The sequence below is a fragment of the Takifugu rubripes genome, unplaced genomic scaffold (genome assembly GCF_901000725.2).
Source record: "Takifugu rubripes unplaced genomic scaffold, fTakRub1.2, whole genome shotgun sequence".
NCBI lineage: Eukaryota > Metazoa > Chordata > Actinopteri > Tetraodontiformes > Tetraodontidae > Takifugu > Takifugu rubripes.
The window spans coordinates 22,012-38,642 of NW_021821670.1; positions in this window are offsets into that span (position 1 = coordinate 22,012).

Here is a 16,631-nt window from a genome sequence, read left to right on the forward strand (position 1 = left end):
GTTTTCGTCCTGGGCGTGGAACAGTGGACCAGCTCTACACCCTCCGCAGGGTCTTCGAGGGTGCATGGGAGTTTGCCCAACCAGTCCACATGTGTTTTGTGGACTTGGAGAAGGCATTCGACCTTGTCCCTCGGGGGGTCCTGTGGGGGGTCCTCCGAGAGTATGGGGTGTCGGGCTCGCTGATACGGGCTGTCCGCTCCCTGTACGATCGGTGCCAGAGTTTGGTCCGAATTGCTGGCAGTAAGTCAAACTCGTTTCCGGTGAGGGTTGGCCTCCGCCAGGGCTGCCCTTTGTCACCGATTCTGTTCATAATTTTTATGGACAGAATTTCTAGGTGCAGTCATGGTGTTGAGGGGATCCGGTTTGGTGACCTCAGGATCGCGTCTCTGCTTTTTGCAGATGATGTGGTCCTGTTGGCTTCATCGGCCCGTGACCTCCAACTATCACTGGATCGGTTCGCCGCCGCATGTGAAGCGGCTGGGATGAGAATCAGCACCTCCAAATCCGAGGCCATGGTTCTCGACCGGAAAAAGGTGGAGTGCCTTCTCCGGGTAAAGGAGGAGATCCTGCCCCAAGTGGAGGAGTTTAAGTACCTCGGGGTCTTGTTCACGAGTGAGGGAAGAATGGAGCGGGAGATCGACAGGCGGATCGGTGCGGTGTCCACAGTAATGCGGACTCTGCACCGGTCCGTTGTGGTGAAGAGAGAGCTGAGCCGAAAGGCGAAGCTCTCGATTTACCGGTCGATCTTCGTTCCTACCCTCACCTATGGTCATGAGCTTTGGGTAATGACCGAAAGAACAAGATCACGGGTACAAGCGGCTGAAATGAGCTTCCTCCGTAGGGTGGCTGGGCTCTCCCTTAGAGATAGGGTGAGAAGCTCTGCCATCCGGGAGGAGCTCAGAGTAGAGTCGCTGCTCCTCCGCGTTGAGAGGAGCCAGATGGGGTGGCTTGGGCATCTAGTCAGGATGCCCCCTGGACGCCTCCCTGGTGAGGTGTTTCAGGGCATGTCCCTCCGGTAGGAGACCCCCGGGGAGACCCAGGACACGCTGGAGAGACTATGTCTCTCGGCTGGCCTGGGAACGCCTGGGGATCCCTCCGGATGAGCTAGAGGAGGTAGCTGGGGAGAGGGAAGTCTGGGCTTCTCTCCTTAGGCTGCTGCCCCCGCGACCCGACCTGGATAAGCGGTAGAGAATGGATGGATGGATGGATGGACGCTCGGCGCCTTCTCCCCGTCTTGGTGAACGTGTGTTCGCCGTTCGTCATCCACCGCTCCCACGCAGTTCGCAGTCTAGCTTCGAATGCCCCGTTGACACCAATATCTAGCGGCTGGAGTTCCTTTGTTAATCCACTTCTTGCTTTGTTTCCTCGGAAGCTCCGTTGAGCCTTGGCGCAGGTCGTCTTGTTGCTTCCTCCACTTCCGCACCATTGATTTGTTCACGTTAAATTCTCTTGCCGCTGCTCTATTTCCGTGTTCAACTGCGTGACTGATAGTCTTCAGTTTGAACTCTGCGTCAAAAGCGTGTCTCTTGCAAGGAGCCATTTTGGGGTCTTTACAGACAGAAATGGTTTGGGACTGAATTTACTGCTGTTACCTCGGCCACGCCTACTGACTACGGTAGCCGCGATTAACCAATATTACCGTAATCTATACAAAAGGCGCTCCGGGTTAAAAGGCGCACCGTAGATTTTTTAGAAAATTCTAGGCTTTTAGGTGCGCCTTATAGTCGTGAAAATACGGTAATTTATAATCACTGAAAAAAGATTCCACTCTTCTGTATTAAGCATGGCCACCCAGAATATGTTGTTTACTAAGCACACAGGCCTTCAGTGTGTGAATTTCCAACACAGCGCTGCTGTACACATCATGTAAAAGGGATTTTAAAGAAATTTTTGGCCTCAAAACATTTGTTGATGTTATCTTATTAACAGAAGAAATTCATTGTGCTTGTTATTTTGCTGGTGCAGTGAATAAGTGAATGTAAAGGAAATAAAAAGTTAGATGTAGCTGAAAATCTCCTGCAGCGCCCTCAGCACCCAGCTTCCAGCGGGCATGGCTAGGTCAAATGTGCTTGTTTTTTGACAATCTTGAGTTCTGAAAATGCATCATTGCCGTGTCATGTGGGTGTGTTTGGGTTTCTCACCACAGACTGGAGTTGGTCAATAGAAATAATAGGAAAACTCAGCCTTAGAGATGGAATGCTGAAAAATTGAGACATGTTTCATTTGGGTAAGAGTGTTTTATATAAACACCACCGTTGGGTTGCGATTCGAGGTGTTGTAGCTATATTAGTTTCCTGTTTAGTACATCAATGAGCATAGAGATTAGACTTGTCTTTACATCCCTTATTTTCTCTGCTGAACCACACGTAGTAGCTTTAATTTAATCATCTAGCTGGCTCCTGTGGATGCAAAAGAGCAGCTCTCATCTGAGTTCCTCCCAGATCACTGAGCTTCTCCATCTGTTTCTGAGGGTCCAGACATCTTGGAGAGGAATGTTCCGCAGGGCTAAATGGACTTTTTAATGACCAGATGATGTCATTTATAACAATTAACAACTGCGTTAGAGTCCCTTTTCTCCACATCATTCCAAAGTGACTTTCTCTGGTAATTAAAATAACATTTAATTACGACTTATACAGGTGAAAGTCTGCTGAACGCCACCCTGCTCACCCTGAGGGCTCTTGGCCCCTCAAACCAATGCCACAGTGCTCAGCAATTCGCATTGCTTGCTCTTCCTTTCTTATGTCCACAGACTTACCACAGACTTACTACAGACGTTTTGTGTACAGTAGTTGGTTACCATGGTGACCAGCAGTGGCATTATCATATGACTTCAGTTGTCCTCAAAATAGGTCGTCTCCAACTTGATTTCCAAACAACTTAATGGAAAACTGTTGTGTATTTGGGGGACCAGAGTTCAAGATGACATAACATACTGACATTTTAAGCTGTTCCTCAGCAATCTTTTTTGGTCTAACTTCTATTTTGAGAGTTTAAACCATCCAGTCCCTCACCACATCATCCAAGTTTGCAAGTTTACAGCCAACAACAGACCCTGCCTTTTTAATGAGTTTGTTAAGTCTTTTGGCATCCTTAGCTTTAATGCCTGCTCCCCAGCACACCACAGCAAAGAAGATGGTACTAGCCATGACAGACTGATAGAACATGTGGAGCATCCTACTGCAAACACTGAAGGACTTGAGTCTCATGAGGAAATAGAGTCTGCTCATGGCCTTCTTGTAGACAGCATCGGTGTTTGTGGACCACTCCAACTTATTGTCCAGCTGGACACCCAGGAACCTGTAAGATGAGACTATTTCCACATCTTTCCCACTAATGCAGACTGGGGATGGTGGGGACTTACTTTTACTGAAATCCACCACCATCTCCTTTGTCTTGGTCACATTGCTACAGGTCGTTCTCCCTGCACCACCTGACAAAACTCTCCACAAGGTCCCTGTATTGCTCCTCTTGTCCATTCTCCACACAGCCGACTATGGCTGTGTCGCCTGAGTACTTCTGGAGGTGACTTGACTCAGAGTGGGACTGGAAGTGAGCTGTGTAGGTGGTGAACAGAAAGGGGGACAGCACAGTTTCTTAAGGGGCCCCTGTGTTGCTCATCAGGGTGTCAGACACACAGACGCACAGCTCCGCAGTCTCACACACTGTCAGGTAGTCCTCAATCCAAGAAACAAGGGGAGCATCCATCTGCATGTTCTCCAACCTAGCCCTCAGCAGTCTTGGCTGGATGATGTTGAAGGCAGAAGAGAAGTCAAAGAACATGACCCGCACTGTGGTGTTTAGTCTGTCCAAGGAGGAGTAAGCCCTCCGTAGCAAGTATATCACTGCGTCATCAACCCCCACCTTGGGCTGATAGGCAAACTGCAGAGGATCTTGGAAAGGGCTCACCATGACTGTGGGAACATACAGGTTCTCCAACGAGCCCTTAAACTCCTTCAGCCCTATATATTTTTCTGAGGCGTCATCGCTAATTCAGAAATCCAAGACCACCACGTGTCTTTTAGATCCCATCCCAACACACCTGTTGAAGGATGTTTTACCATTGATAGGCAGTTCTGTCCTGGACCAGATCAATTGTTCTTTAGTGACGGGTTATGTACCCCGGTCCTACAAGGTGGCAGTGATTAAGCCGTTGCTTAAAAAACCATCACTGGATCCTGATGTGTTAGCAAACTATAGGCCGATATCCAACCTTCATTTTATCTCTAAAATTCTAGAGAAGGTTGTGGTGACTCTACTGGAGCACCTGCAGAGGAACAGCCTGTTTGAGATGTTTCAGTCAGGCTTTAGAGCTCATCACAGAACAGAAACAGCACTTCTTAAAGTTACTAATGATCTTCTTATAGCTTCAGATCATGGACTGGTTTCTATGCTGGTTCTGCTGGACCTCAGTGCTGCTTTTGATACAGTTGATCACAGCATCCTGTTAGATACTGGAACATGTGATTGGGATTAAAGGGACAGCACTAGACTGGTTTAGATCATATTTATCTGATAGATACCAGTTTGCTCATGTCTATGGCATTCCTTCTTCAGTAGGGTTAACCATGGAGTTCCTCAAGGTTCTGTACTTGGACCAATCCTTTTCACCTTGTACATGCTTCCCTTAGGGAACATTATTCGGCAGCATGGGATAAATTTTCATTGTTATGCTGATGACATTCAGCTTTATCTATCCATGAAACCAGAGGAGACAGAGAAGTTAGTGAAGCTTCATACCTGTCTTAAAGACATAAAGTCCTGGATGTTTTCAAATTTCCTCCTCCTTAAATCAGGAAAAACTGAGGTCATGGTGTTTGGTCCTGAACCTCTCAGGGATAGATTAGATCACATGATCACTCTAGATCAGTGGTCTTAGGCCCCGCGGGCCACAGTTGGTCCGCGATAGTTTGCCGTCCCCGCCGTAATAATAAAGCTTAATGTTGGTGCGGCCCGCGAGTTTGATATGAATGCCGCTTAACAGTGTTGTGTACAGAGCTGAATGAACCTACCAATCACGGTGGAGTATATGGCTCTCGGGGGTGGGCCATCGACCGGGCTCGATACAAGCAGAGAAACATTTCTCAACAATCAACCAGTGATTGTGAATTACACAACAGTTAGTTCCGACCAAGCAATCTGATTGGACAAGAGACGTCCCATGAGTGCTCATATTGAGCATAACAGCACTGAGACTTTTTTTTACTCCGCTTTTCAGGCGCTTCAGTTAGTAGAGACAGGAGCTCAGTCAGAGCCACATTCCCCTAACAGGAGCTGCTCCTGCCTCTGCTGCCTGTTACAGTTACAAATGGACGTGAAAGTTAAAACCCGGTCCGACCTGTGTCGATCACATAGCAGGTAAACAAACTTAATATGGTATCGACAACGTCTCTGTATAACTTCACGCTGGTCTTATTGCTCCGGTACTAATCAGGATAGTGGCTCCTTTAGTGACAACTTGCACTGGAGCTCGGTGGAAACGGGGCGCTAGCTTGAAATGTATACGTGCTGTCCGGCAACAGCCTTCTGGTTGAGGAACTATTTGTCTCGGCGGAGCCAAATTAGAGGTTAAATAAACAAACAAATCATAATCTTTTGTTGCTTGTTACTGTTAACTAATAAAATGCGCTTATTGAACTGTTGTATAAAAGCAATATCACTCTCAAGGTCGTGCTGTTATACTGAATATCAGTATAACGGGCTAATTATTTGCAGCCTCGTGCCTACAGTAGAATCACAGTCTATGAATCACACTAGTGCTGATGTTCAGTATCCCGGCGCAACCTTGAATGTGATATTGCTTAAACACTCACTTTTTCTGCTGCATTTTGAATTGGAGCAGTTTGTTGTGAACTCGCAACATTAGGCGTTGATGTACATTGCGGAAATTAGGTTCTCCGTGCGTCGACTAAACATGAAACTTCAACGCGACAGCGACACCGAGTGGGATTATATATGACACAGCCCCAGACATGTCTTTTTCAAAGCCTGCAGTGAAGATAACGGTTGGTGATGAACACAGACAATTTCAGGAAAAGTGGGAAATACAATATTTCTTTGTTGAGCCCAGTTGCACCCCGACGTGTCTTATTTGCAGAGAGAAAGTTGCAGTGTACGAGGAATACAATTTGAAACGTCATTTCACAACGAGGCATGCTGAGGAGAATGCAAAATACCAGGGAGATGAGAGCGCCAACCGGGTTGCCAATCTTAAAACACGTCTATTGAGGCAACAAGATTTCTTTAAGAAAGCAACCAAAGAGAGTAATGCAGCAGTCGGAGCTAGCTATGTGGTTAGTGAGATGATTGCTAAAGCAGGAAAGCCATTCACAGAGGGTGAATTTGTCAAAAAGTGCATATTAGAGGCTGCAGGTATTGTCTGTCCAGAAAAGAAAGATCAGTTTAGCAACATCAGCCTTTCTGCCAACACCATGGCAGAGCGCATTTCTGACCTGTCAAGTGATATTTATGATCAACTTTGTGAGAAAACAAAATGTTTCAGTGTATACTCAGTTGCTCTTGATGACACCACAGACATCACCGACACTGCCCAGCTCGCAATATATGTCCGTGGAGTTGAAGACAATTTTGAAGTTATGGAGGAGTTGCTCACAGTAATTCCAATGCATGGCCAGACCACAGCTCAGGAGATATTTCACCAGCTGTGTAATGCCATTCAGAATGCCGGTTTGCAATGGAAGAGGTTTGTTGAAATAACAACCGATGGAGCGCCATCAATGATGGAGAAAAAATAGACTGGTGGCACTTGTTAAAAAAAAAAACTGGAAGAGGAGGGTGTGGAAGAGGCCATTGCTCTGCACTGCATTATCCATCAGCAGGTCCTTTGCAGCAGATGCCTGAAGTTTGATAATGTGATGTCTGTCGTTGTGAAATGCATCAACCACATAAAATCCAGGGGTTTAAAGCACAGAAGGTTCCGTACTTTTTTAGAGGAGATGGAATCAAAATATGGAGATGTGCTCTACTTCACTGAGGTATGTTAGCTCAGCAGGGGAAACATGCTGAAGATATTTTTTGAGTTGAGAGAAGAAGTGAAAGCCTTCATGGAGAAGGATGGGGTGGCTGTTCCTGTGCTGAGTGATCCCAAATGGCTCATGGACTTAGTTCTTCTTGTTGACATAACACATAAACTTAATGTACTGAACAAGAAGTTACAAGGCCAGGGGCAACTTGTCAGCGCTGCCTATGATAATGTCAGAGCATTCACCACAAAACCTTTGTTATGGAAAGCCCAGGTCTCTCAGGCAAACCTTTGCCATTTCCCAGCATGCAAGGCACTCATGGATGCAGGCACACCATTCAGTGATCAGAAGTATGTTGATGTAATTTTGAAGCTGCAGGAGGAATTTGAACACAGATTTGCAGACTTAAAGACGCACAGAGCCAGATTTCAAATTTTTGCGGACCTCTTCTCCTTTGATGTGCTTCAAATAGAGTGTGCAACTTCAGTGCAACTCTGAACCTAAAGCCAAGTTCAGGGAGGTTAGTGGAAAAGCAGACAAGCTTGGCCAATTTTTGAGAGAATTGACCCCCAGCTTCCCTGAGCTTTCCCGGATGTTCAAGCGGACCATTTGCCTTTTTGGGAGCACATACTTGTGCGAAAAGCTCTTCTCCACCTTGAACTTCAATAAGTCCAAGTACAGGTCCAGACTAACTGATGAGCATCTTCAAGGCCTATTGAGGGTCTCAACTGCTTCATCCCTCAAGCCAAATGTGGCTCGGCTATGTGAGAGGAAACGCTGTCAGGTCTCTAGCAGCAAGAAGTAGGCAAGAGAAGCCATGTTCAGAAAAGTTCATGTTCAACGTTCCATTCTTGTTCAGAAAGTTAGAGGTTAAAGAACTGTTAATACAGACATTTGAATGTGAATAATAATTATTAAATTTCTCTGGTCAGCAGCAACTATATGTGGTTTCTTCACTTTTCTATATCTGCTGTATTATTATTATTATTATTATTATTATTAGATATATTGCTGATTGCTATATTTTCTTATTGATTCTTAATTTGTTTATTTTTTCATCTTATTTTGTGTAAAAAAAAAAAAAGGTGGTTGTGATGGGCCTAATGCGGCCCAGCCTCACCCAGACTCTGCCTCCAGCGGCCCCCAGGTAAATTGAGTTTGAGACCCCTGCTCTAGATGGTATCTCATTAACATCTAGTCAATCTGTGAGGAATCTAGGAGTAACTTTTGATCAAAATCTCTCCTTCCACTCACACATTAAATTAGTCTCGAGAAGTGCCTTTTTTCACCTGAGGAACATCACAAAGATTAGGTAACTATTGACGCGGCATGATGCTGAAAAGTTAATTCATGCTTTTGTTACTTCCAGGCTGGACTATTGTAATTCTTTATTATCAGGGTGTCCAAACAACTCTTTAAGAAGCCTCTAGCTGATCCAAAATGCTGCAGCCAGAGTTCTGACAGGTATTGACAAAATAGATCACATAACTCCTGTAATGGCGTCTCTTCATTGGCTGCCCGTTAAATTTAGAATAATTTTCAAAACCCTTCTTTTGACCTACAAGGTCCTCAGAGGCCTAGCTCCATCCTACCTGGAGGAGCTAGTTATACCTTATCAGCCCAATAGACCGCTCCGCTCTCAGAATGCTGGTCTACTTGTGGTTCCCAGAGTTTCTAGGAGTAGAATGGGGGACCGAGCATTTAGCTACCAGGCCCCCCTGCTATGGAACCAGCTCCCTGTCCAGGTAGGGGAGGCTGACTCCATCGCTACTTTTAAGATCAGACTCAAAACCTACCTCTTTGAAAAAGCTTATTGTTACTAATTCAGTAGTTCCAGTTACTATCATAGACAGACAAATTATCATACTTAGGGGGTCGTTAAGGGTTAGGTTAACATCTTAGCTGTGCTGTTATAGGCCAAGGCTGCCAGGGTCCGGAAACATGATCACCTGACAGGCCTCTGTCACCCCACTGGGTCATGGTTTCCTCTCCTCTCCTCTCCTTTCCTCCTCCTTATCAATCAGACCAGTTATGCTGATTCCTGTGTAGTTTTTCTGCCCCCCCCCTTCTCTATTCATTTACAGGTATCGCCGCCTTCGGAGCTGCATGACGACCTCCGGCCCCGCTGACCCACTGTATAAATAGTGTATTTTTGTGTGTGTTTCCGTGCTCTGTGCCTGTCCTCTCACTCTCACTCTCACTCTCCTTCTGTCTCTCCCCTCCCTCTCCTCTCCTCTCCCTCTCCCCTCCCTCTCCTTCTCCCTCTCCTCTCACCTCCCTCTCCTTCTTCCTCTCCTCCCCTCTCCCTCTCCCCCTCCTTCTCCCCCTCCCTCTCCTCTCCTCTCCTCTCCTCTCCTCTCCTCTCCTCTCCTCTCCTCTACCCTCTACCCTCTACCCAGCCGGCTATCAGCAAGAGGGTCTTCATGAGCTTCTTCACTGATAAAGTTCTAGCTATCAGAGAGAAAGCTAACCAGGCTATCCCAACAACTGGACCATCACCAGATGTGCCGACTGTGGGAATATACAGGTTCTCCAACGAGCCCTTAAACTCCTTCAGCCCTATATATTTTTCTGAGGCGTCATCGCTAATTCAGAAATCCAAGACCACCACGTGTCTTTTAGATCCCATCCCAACACACCTGTTGAAGGATGTTCTACCACTGATAGGCAGTTCTATCCTGGACCAGATCAATGGTTCTTTAGTGACAGGTTATGTACCCCGGTCCTACAAGGTGGCAGTGATTAAGCCGTTGCTTAAAAAACCATCACTGGATCCTGATGTGTTAGCAAATTATAGGCCAATATCCAACCTTCCTTTTATCTCTAAAGTTCTAGAGAAGGTGGTGGTGACTCAGTTACTGGAGCACCTGCAGAGGAACAGCCTGTTTGAGATGTTTCAGTCAGGCTTTAGAGCTCACCACAGCACAGAAATAGCACTTCTTAAAGTCACTAATGATCTTCTCATAGCTTCCGATCATGGACTGGTCTCTATGCTGGTTCTGCTGGACCTCAGTGCTGCTTTTGATACAGTTGATCACAGCATCCTGTTACATAGACTGGAACATGTGATTAGGATTAAAGGGACAGCACTAGACTGGTTTAGATCATACTTATCTGATAGATACCAGTTTGCTTATGTCCATGGTGTTCCCTCCTCATACAGTAGGGTTAGCCATGGAGTTCCTCAAGGTTCTGTACTCGGACCAATCCTCTTCACATTGTACATGCTTCCCTTAGGGAACATTATTCGGCAGCATGGGATACATTTTCATTGTTATGCTGATGACACTCAGCTCTACTTATCCATGAAACCCGAGGAGACAGAGAAGTTAGTGAAGCTCCAGACCTGTCTTAAAGACATAAAGTCCTGGATGTCTTCAAATTTCCTCCTCCTTAACCCAGGAAAAACTGAGGTCATGGTGTTTGGTCCTGAACCTCTCAGGGATAGATTAGGTCACATGATCACTCTAGATGGTATCTCATTAACATCTAGTCTCTCTGTGAGGAATCTAGGAGTAACTTTTGATCAAATTCTCTCCTTCAACTCACACATTAAATTAGTCTCTAGAAGTGCCTTTTTTCACTTGAGAAACATCACAAAGATCAGGAAGCTGCTGACGCGGCATGATGCTGAAAAGTTAGTCCATGCATTTGTTACTTCCAGGCTGGACTACTGTAACTCTTTCTAATCGTTAGGTCACATCTTAGTTATGCTGTTATAGGCCAAGGCTGCCGGGGTCTGGAAACATGATCACCCGACAGGCCTCTGTCACTCCACTGGGTCATGGTTTCCTCTCCTCTCCTCTCCTTTCCTCTCCTCATCAAGCAGACTAGTTCTTGTGTAGTTTTTCTGCTTCTCCCCCCCCCCCCCCTCTATTTATTTACAGGTATCGCCGCCCTCGGAGCTGCATAATGACCTCCGGCCCCACTGAAGTGATTGTATATCATATTTTTTGTGTGTGTTTCTGTGCTCTGTGCCTCTCCTCTCCTCTCCTCTCCTCTCCTCTCCTCTCCTCTCCTCTCCTCTCCTCTCCTCTCCTCTACCCTCTACCCTCTACCCAGCCGGCTATCAGCAAGAGGGTCTTCATGAGCTTCTTCACTGATAAAGTTCTAGCTATCAGAGAGAAAGCTAACCAGGCTATCCCAACAACTGGACCATCACCAGATGTGCCGACTGTGGGAATATACAGGTTCTCCAACGAGCCCTTAAACTCCTTCAGCCCTATATATTTTTCTGAGGCGTCATCGCTAATTCAGAAATCCAAGACCACCACGTGTCTTTTAGATCCCATCCCAACACACCTGTTGAAGGATGTTCTACCACTGATAGGCAGTTCTATCCTGGACCAGATCAATGGTTCTTTAGTGACAGGTTATGTACCCCGGTCCTACAAGGTGGCAGTGATTAAGCCGTTGCTTAAAAAACCATCACTGGATCCTGATGTGTTAGCAAATTATAGGCCAATATCCAACCTTCCTTTTATCTCTAAAGTTCTAGAGAAGGTGGTGGTGACTCAGTTACTGGAGCACCTGCAGAGGAACAGCCTGTTTGAGATGTTTCAGTCAGGCTTTAGAGCTCACCACAGCACAGAAATAGCACTTCTTAAAGTCACTAATGATCTTCTCATAGCTTCCGATCATGGACTGGTCTCTATGCTGGTTCTGCTGGACCTCAGTGCTGCTTTTGATACAGTTGATCACAGCATCCTGTTACATAGACTGGAACATGTGATTAGGATTAAAGGGACAGCACTAGACTGGTTTAGATCATACTTATCTGATAGATACCAGTTTGCTTATGTCCATGGTGTTCCCTCCTCATACAGTAGGGTTAGCCATGGAGTTCCTCAAGGTTCTGTACTCGGACCAATCCTCTTCACATTGTACATGCTTCCCTTAGGGAACATTATTCGGCAGCATGGGATACATTTTCATTGTTATGCTGATGACACTCAGCTCTACTTATCCATGAAACCCGAGGAGACAGAGAAGTTAGTGAAGCTCCAGACCTGTCTTAAAGACATAAAGTCCTGGATGTCTTCAAATTTCCTCCTCCTTAACCCAGGAAAAACTGAGGTCATGGTGTTTGGTCCTGAACCTCTCAGGGATAGATTAGGTCACATGATCACTCTAGATGGTATCTCATTAACATCTAGTCTCTCTGTGAGGAATCTAGGAGTAACTTTTGATCAAATTCTCTCCTTCAACTCACACATTAAATTAGTCTCTAGAAGTGCCTTTTTTCACTTGAGAAACATCACAAAGATCAGGAAGCTGCTGACGCGGCATGATGCTGAAAAGTTAGTCCATGCATTTGTTACTTCCAGGCTGGACTACTGTAACTCTTTCTAATCGTTAGGTCACATCTTAGTTATGCTGTTATAGGCCAAGGCTGCCGGGGTCTGGAAACATGATCACCCGACAGGCCTCTGTCACTCCACTGGGTCATGGTTTCCTCTCCTCTCCTCTCCTTTCCTCTCCTCATCAAGCAGACTAGTTCTTGTGTAGTTTTTCTGCTTCTCCCCCCCCCCTCTATTTATTTACAGGTATCGCCGCCCTCGGAGCTGCATAATGACCTCCGGCCCCGCTGAAGTGATTGTATATCATATTTTTTGTGTGTGTTTCTGTGCTCTGTGCCTCTCCTCTCCTCTCCTCTCCTCTCCTCTCCTCTCCTCTCCTCTCCTCTCCTCTCCTCTCCCCCTCCTTCTCCTTCTGCTTTTCCTCTCCCTCTCCTCTCCCTTCCTCTCCTCTTTCCCCTCCTCCTCCTTCTCTTTCTCCTCTCCTCTACCTCCCCTTCACTCTACTTCTCCTCTCTTCTACCCCTCCCCTCTCCTCTCCTCTCCTCTCCTACCTATCCTATCTTCTACCTGTCCTCCCCCTTCTCCTTTCTCTTTACCCAGCCGGCCATCAGCAGGAGGGTCCCCCTACATGAGCCTGGTCCTGCTCAAGGTTTCTTCCTGTTAAAGGGGAGTTTTTCCTTGCCACTGTTGCTTGTCTGGGGTTAGGCCCTGGGATTCTGGAAAGCGCCTTGAAACAATTTTGATTGTATAAGACGCTATATAAATAAAGATTGATTGATTGACACTCTCTGATCAGAGCTGCAAGATTCTTCAGTCCTCTATTTTTATTTGCTCTTTTGTTCTGAACCATCTCCAGCTTCTTATGATATCACAAATGTCAGAATGTCAAACACGAAAGTCAATATTCAGAAAAACTCAGGTCTGCTCACAAAGTGAACACAACCTACTACTCATTTTAAAAAGGTCAACCACCCAGTAATAAACCTGAATTGTCATGTGTGACACTCTGTGATATCCAATCAATCAATCAATCAATCAATCAATCAATCAATCAATCAATCAATCAATCAATCTTTATATAGTGTCTATTACAATCTGGGCAGTCCTTGGTTAAAACACTAAAACCACTAAAACAATCCTCACCGTCTTTAATATCAGTCTTATATAGCGAAGTGTAAAACTACACCGCCATCCTCCTGATCTGCCCAGGGTCAGTCAGCTCCTGCCCCGTGTCTGACAGCAAGGAGTGGATAAGCTTCTTCTGCCCAGACTTCCTCTCAAGGCCGAAGAAGAAACTGGAGGGTGCATCTATCTCTGAGATGTCCTGGATTCTGGACCAGACCAGGGCGCCCTGTGCTCTGGCACCCAGCAGGTTGGCTAAAGCTGCCTTTTTGCTTCTTGAGGATTCCAACAGATCCTCCATTTCCCTTTGGACTTGCTCAAGCTCCACAATCTCAGTCTCCAGATCCCTGATAGATCCAGTGACGAGACGAGTAACATTGAGCATGTGCTGCTGACACAACATTTTTATCTGTGTCTTACCGTGGTCCCACCACTGTTTTAGGCAGCTAAACTCACCCTTTCTCAAAACCAGCCCAAAAGTAACTAAGAGCATCTTTAAAACTCAGATCGGAGGCTAAAATTGAATTAAAATGCCAGTAGGCACTTATTGATAAAATGTTGTTAATGAAAACAGCGCATAAAACCAAAGCGTGATCAGTAAAATCCACAAGCACAATACTACATGACTTAAACACATTAAAATTATGTTTAAAACACTAAAAGCGATCTAAACGAGCTAAAGACACCATATCCTCTCTAATGTGGGACCACTGTCTGCAGCCTGTGTGAGTCCTCCACACAGCCACCAGACCATGGGAGTAGACCAGCTGCCTCAGGACCTGCTGCGAGGACTGATGCATGGTTCTGAAAAGTGTCTCTAAAAAGAGCTTCCTCTCTCCACCACTGTTTGGAGCATACACATTAATAAAAGCAGCACTGGACTGGTCAAACTGGGCCCTGATTAAAAGACACCTCCCCTGAACAACATGATCAACGGTAAAAGATGTTAGGTTAAAACACTTGGAGAAGACGATCCCCACCCCAGAACTGAGGGCTGTAAAACTTAAAAACACCCTCCCGTCCCATCTTCTGCACCAATCAGCCTCATTAAAAACATTACTATGAATTTCTTGCAGAAACATGACACTAATCTTCTTTAAAGTCATTGTTTCAAACACTAAAACTCTTTTTTTTATCTCCTCTCTGCCTCCATTTATATTTAAATTCCCAATCTAAAAACTACTCATTAAAAGTGGGAGATAAAACAGAGTAATAAAACAGTGAAGCTAAAAAAAAAAGCTAAAAAGTTGCATTTTCCAACATCATTATGGTTTTCTCCCTCCTAACTTTGAGGATCAGTTTTTTAGTCTAAAAACTTCTTGATCAGTAAAACCTGCCTCAGCCTTATTTTTGGTGTGTCGTCTGGCAGAAAGATAAAACTGCTGTTTATCAGGAAAGTAATGTTTAATATTTACTCCCTTCATATTCTTTGTTTCCTATAAAAACAATTTAAACATTTTAGGAGGATATGATTAGGATCTGATGCAGCAGACTTAGCTGTGTGCGGACACACTTTAATTAAATGTCCCGCTTCACCACAACCAAAACACTTCATGTGCACCGATGAGGCAAACAGAGCATAATCAAAGTCCTCCACCCGGCCTTTAACACACACTTTCAGATCCTCATCGCAGTTATTAAGGATCATGTAAACCTGCCGGCGATGTGACACTACGTGTTTCCGTAGTGGAGATTTACATCCAGACATGACTTTCCTTATAGGAGAAACAATCTTACTGTGTCTGGACAACTCCTGACACAGAAACGCGTCCGTAATGAACAGGGGCATGTTGGACAGAGTAACTTTGGTGGCCGGCTGGCTCAGAGGCAGCACCGCCTCGAACCTTCCACCGACACTGATACCGGCCTCCGCCGGTTCACCTGCTCCACCATCTCCACGAACAACACCACAGCCCCGTTCATCCCGGCGGCCGACTTTATGGACCCATGTCTGATCACCTCCCCCACAGCCAGGGCCACCTCCTCCATGGTATACAGAGACCTGGCCCCCACCTTAACACCATGTCTCCACGTTAACCGCGAGAGATCCCCGCTACCACCACCAACCACCATGGCATCAGACGCCAACCAGCCAAACAAATGCAGAATGGTTACATGTCAAAAAACTGAAAACTAAACTAATAAACCGACACAAGACACCACCAACTATACAGACAGGCAGACAGACAGACACCAAGGTTGGGGTTGAATTCAATGTACCACTCTTGTTTTCAAGTATTCAGGTTGGGGACTCACTGGAATTCCTTGGTGGATTTGGTCCGCAGTGGAATGAGAGGGTCAGTAGGGAATGGGGCTTTGACCTCAAAGGGCAGTTTGTGTTGGGATTTCTGGGTTGTGTCTGTCTTTGGCCTGCAGGGTGTGGTGTTGAGCACAATTGGGTGCAGCTGGCACTACAGGTGGGCGCACCTGTAGGCAATTTACATCTTGCTGCCTATTTAAGCAGGTTGTGCCTGCCTGTCAGTGCCGGGGTGTCTGTTCATGTTGGGAGTCTGTTCGTTGGTCTAGTGTGGGAGCTTGGTTGGATTCCTTGGTGTTGGCTCCTGTTCCTGTGTTCCTGTTGCCCTGGAGGGCCACTCCTGTCCCCGAGCTTCCGGTTTTCCTGGAGGGCCTCTCCTGTTGCTGTTCCGTGTCTCCTGGAGGACCGCTCCTGCCCCCCTTGCAGTCTAGGAGGACTGCCTCTGCCCTCAGTGTCTCGGGGCACGTTCGTGAGGCGAGCGTGTTGCGCCGGACTCCCGAGCCCTCGCCGGTCCAGGAGGACTGCAGCCGTTTGAGGACTCACCGGTGTTCCGAGTTCCCGGCAGTCCATGGGGACTGCGTCTGGTTTGGGGACTCGCCGATGGACCTGGGACGGGCGGACGCTGCCTTCTGATCCCCATGCGGTCCAGGAGGACTGTTTCTGTTAATGTGTGCTCCCCTTCCCTGTAAATAAAGCCCTTGACCTCTCCACCACTGTGTCCTGGCCTGCGTTCGGGTCCGCTACCACCATGTATCGTAACAATTTGCTGACTGAGAGATGCTGCTTATGACGAACAACACTAGGAATTAAGGGAAGTCTGTTTCCTGTCACAGAGGCCAAAAATCATGCTTCAGTTTGCAACAAAGGATAATCATGGTCATGGTGAATGATGCAAAATTGGCTATTAGCTATTAAATAGGGATTCAGCCTTTTCAATGATTCTCCAATCATCACACAATACCCAGGGCT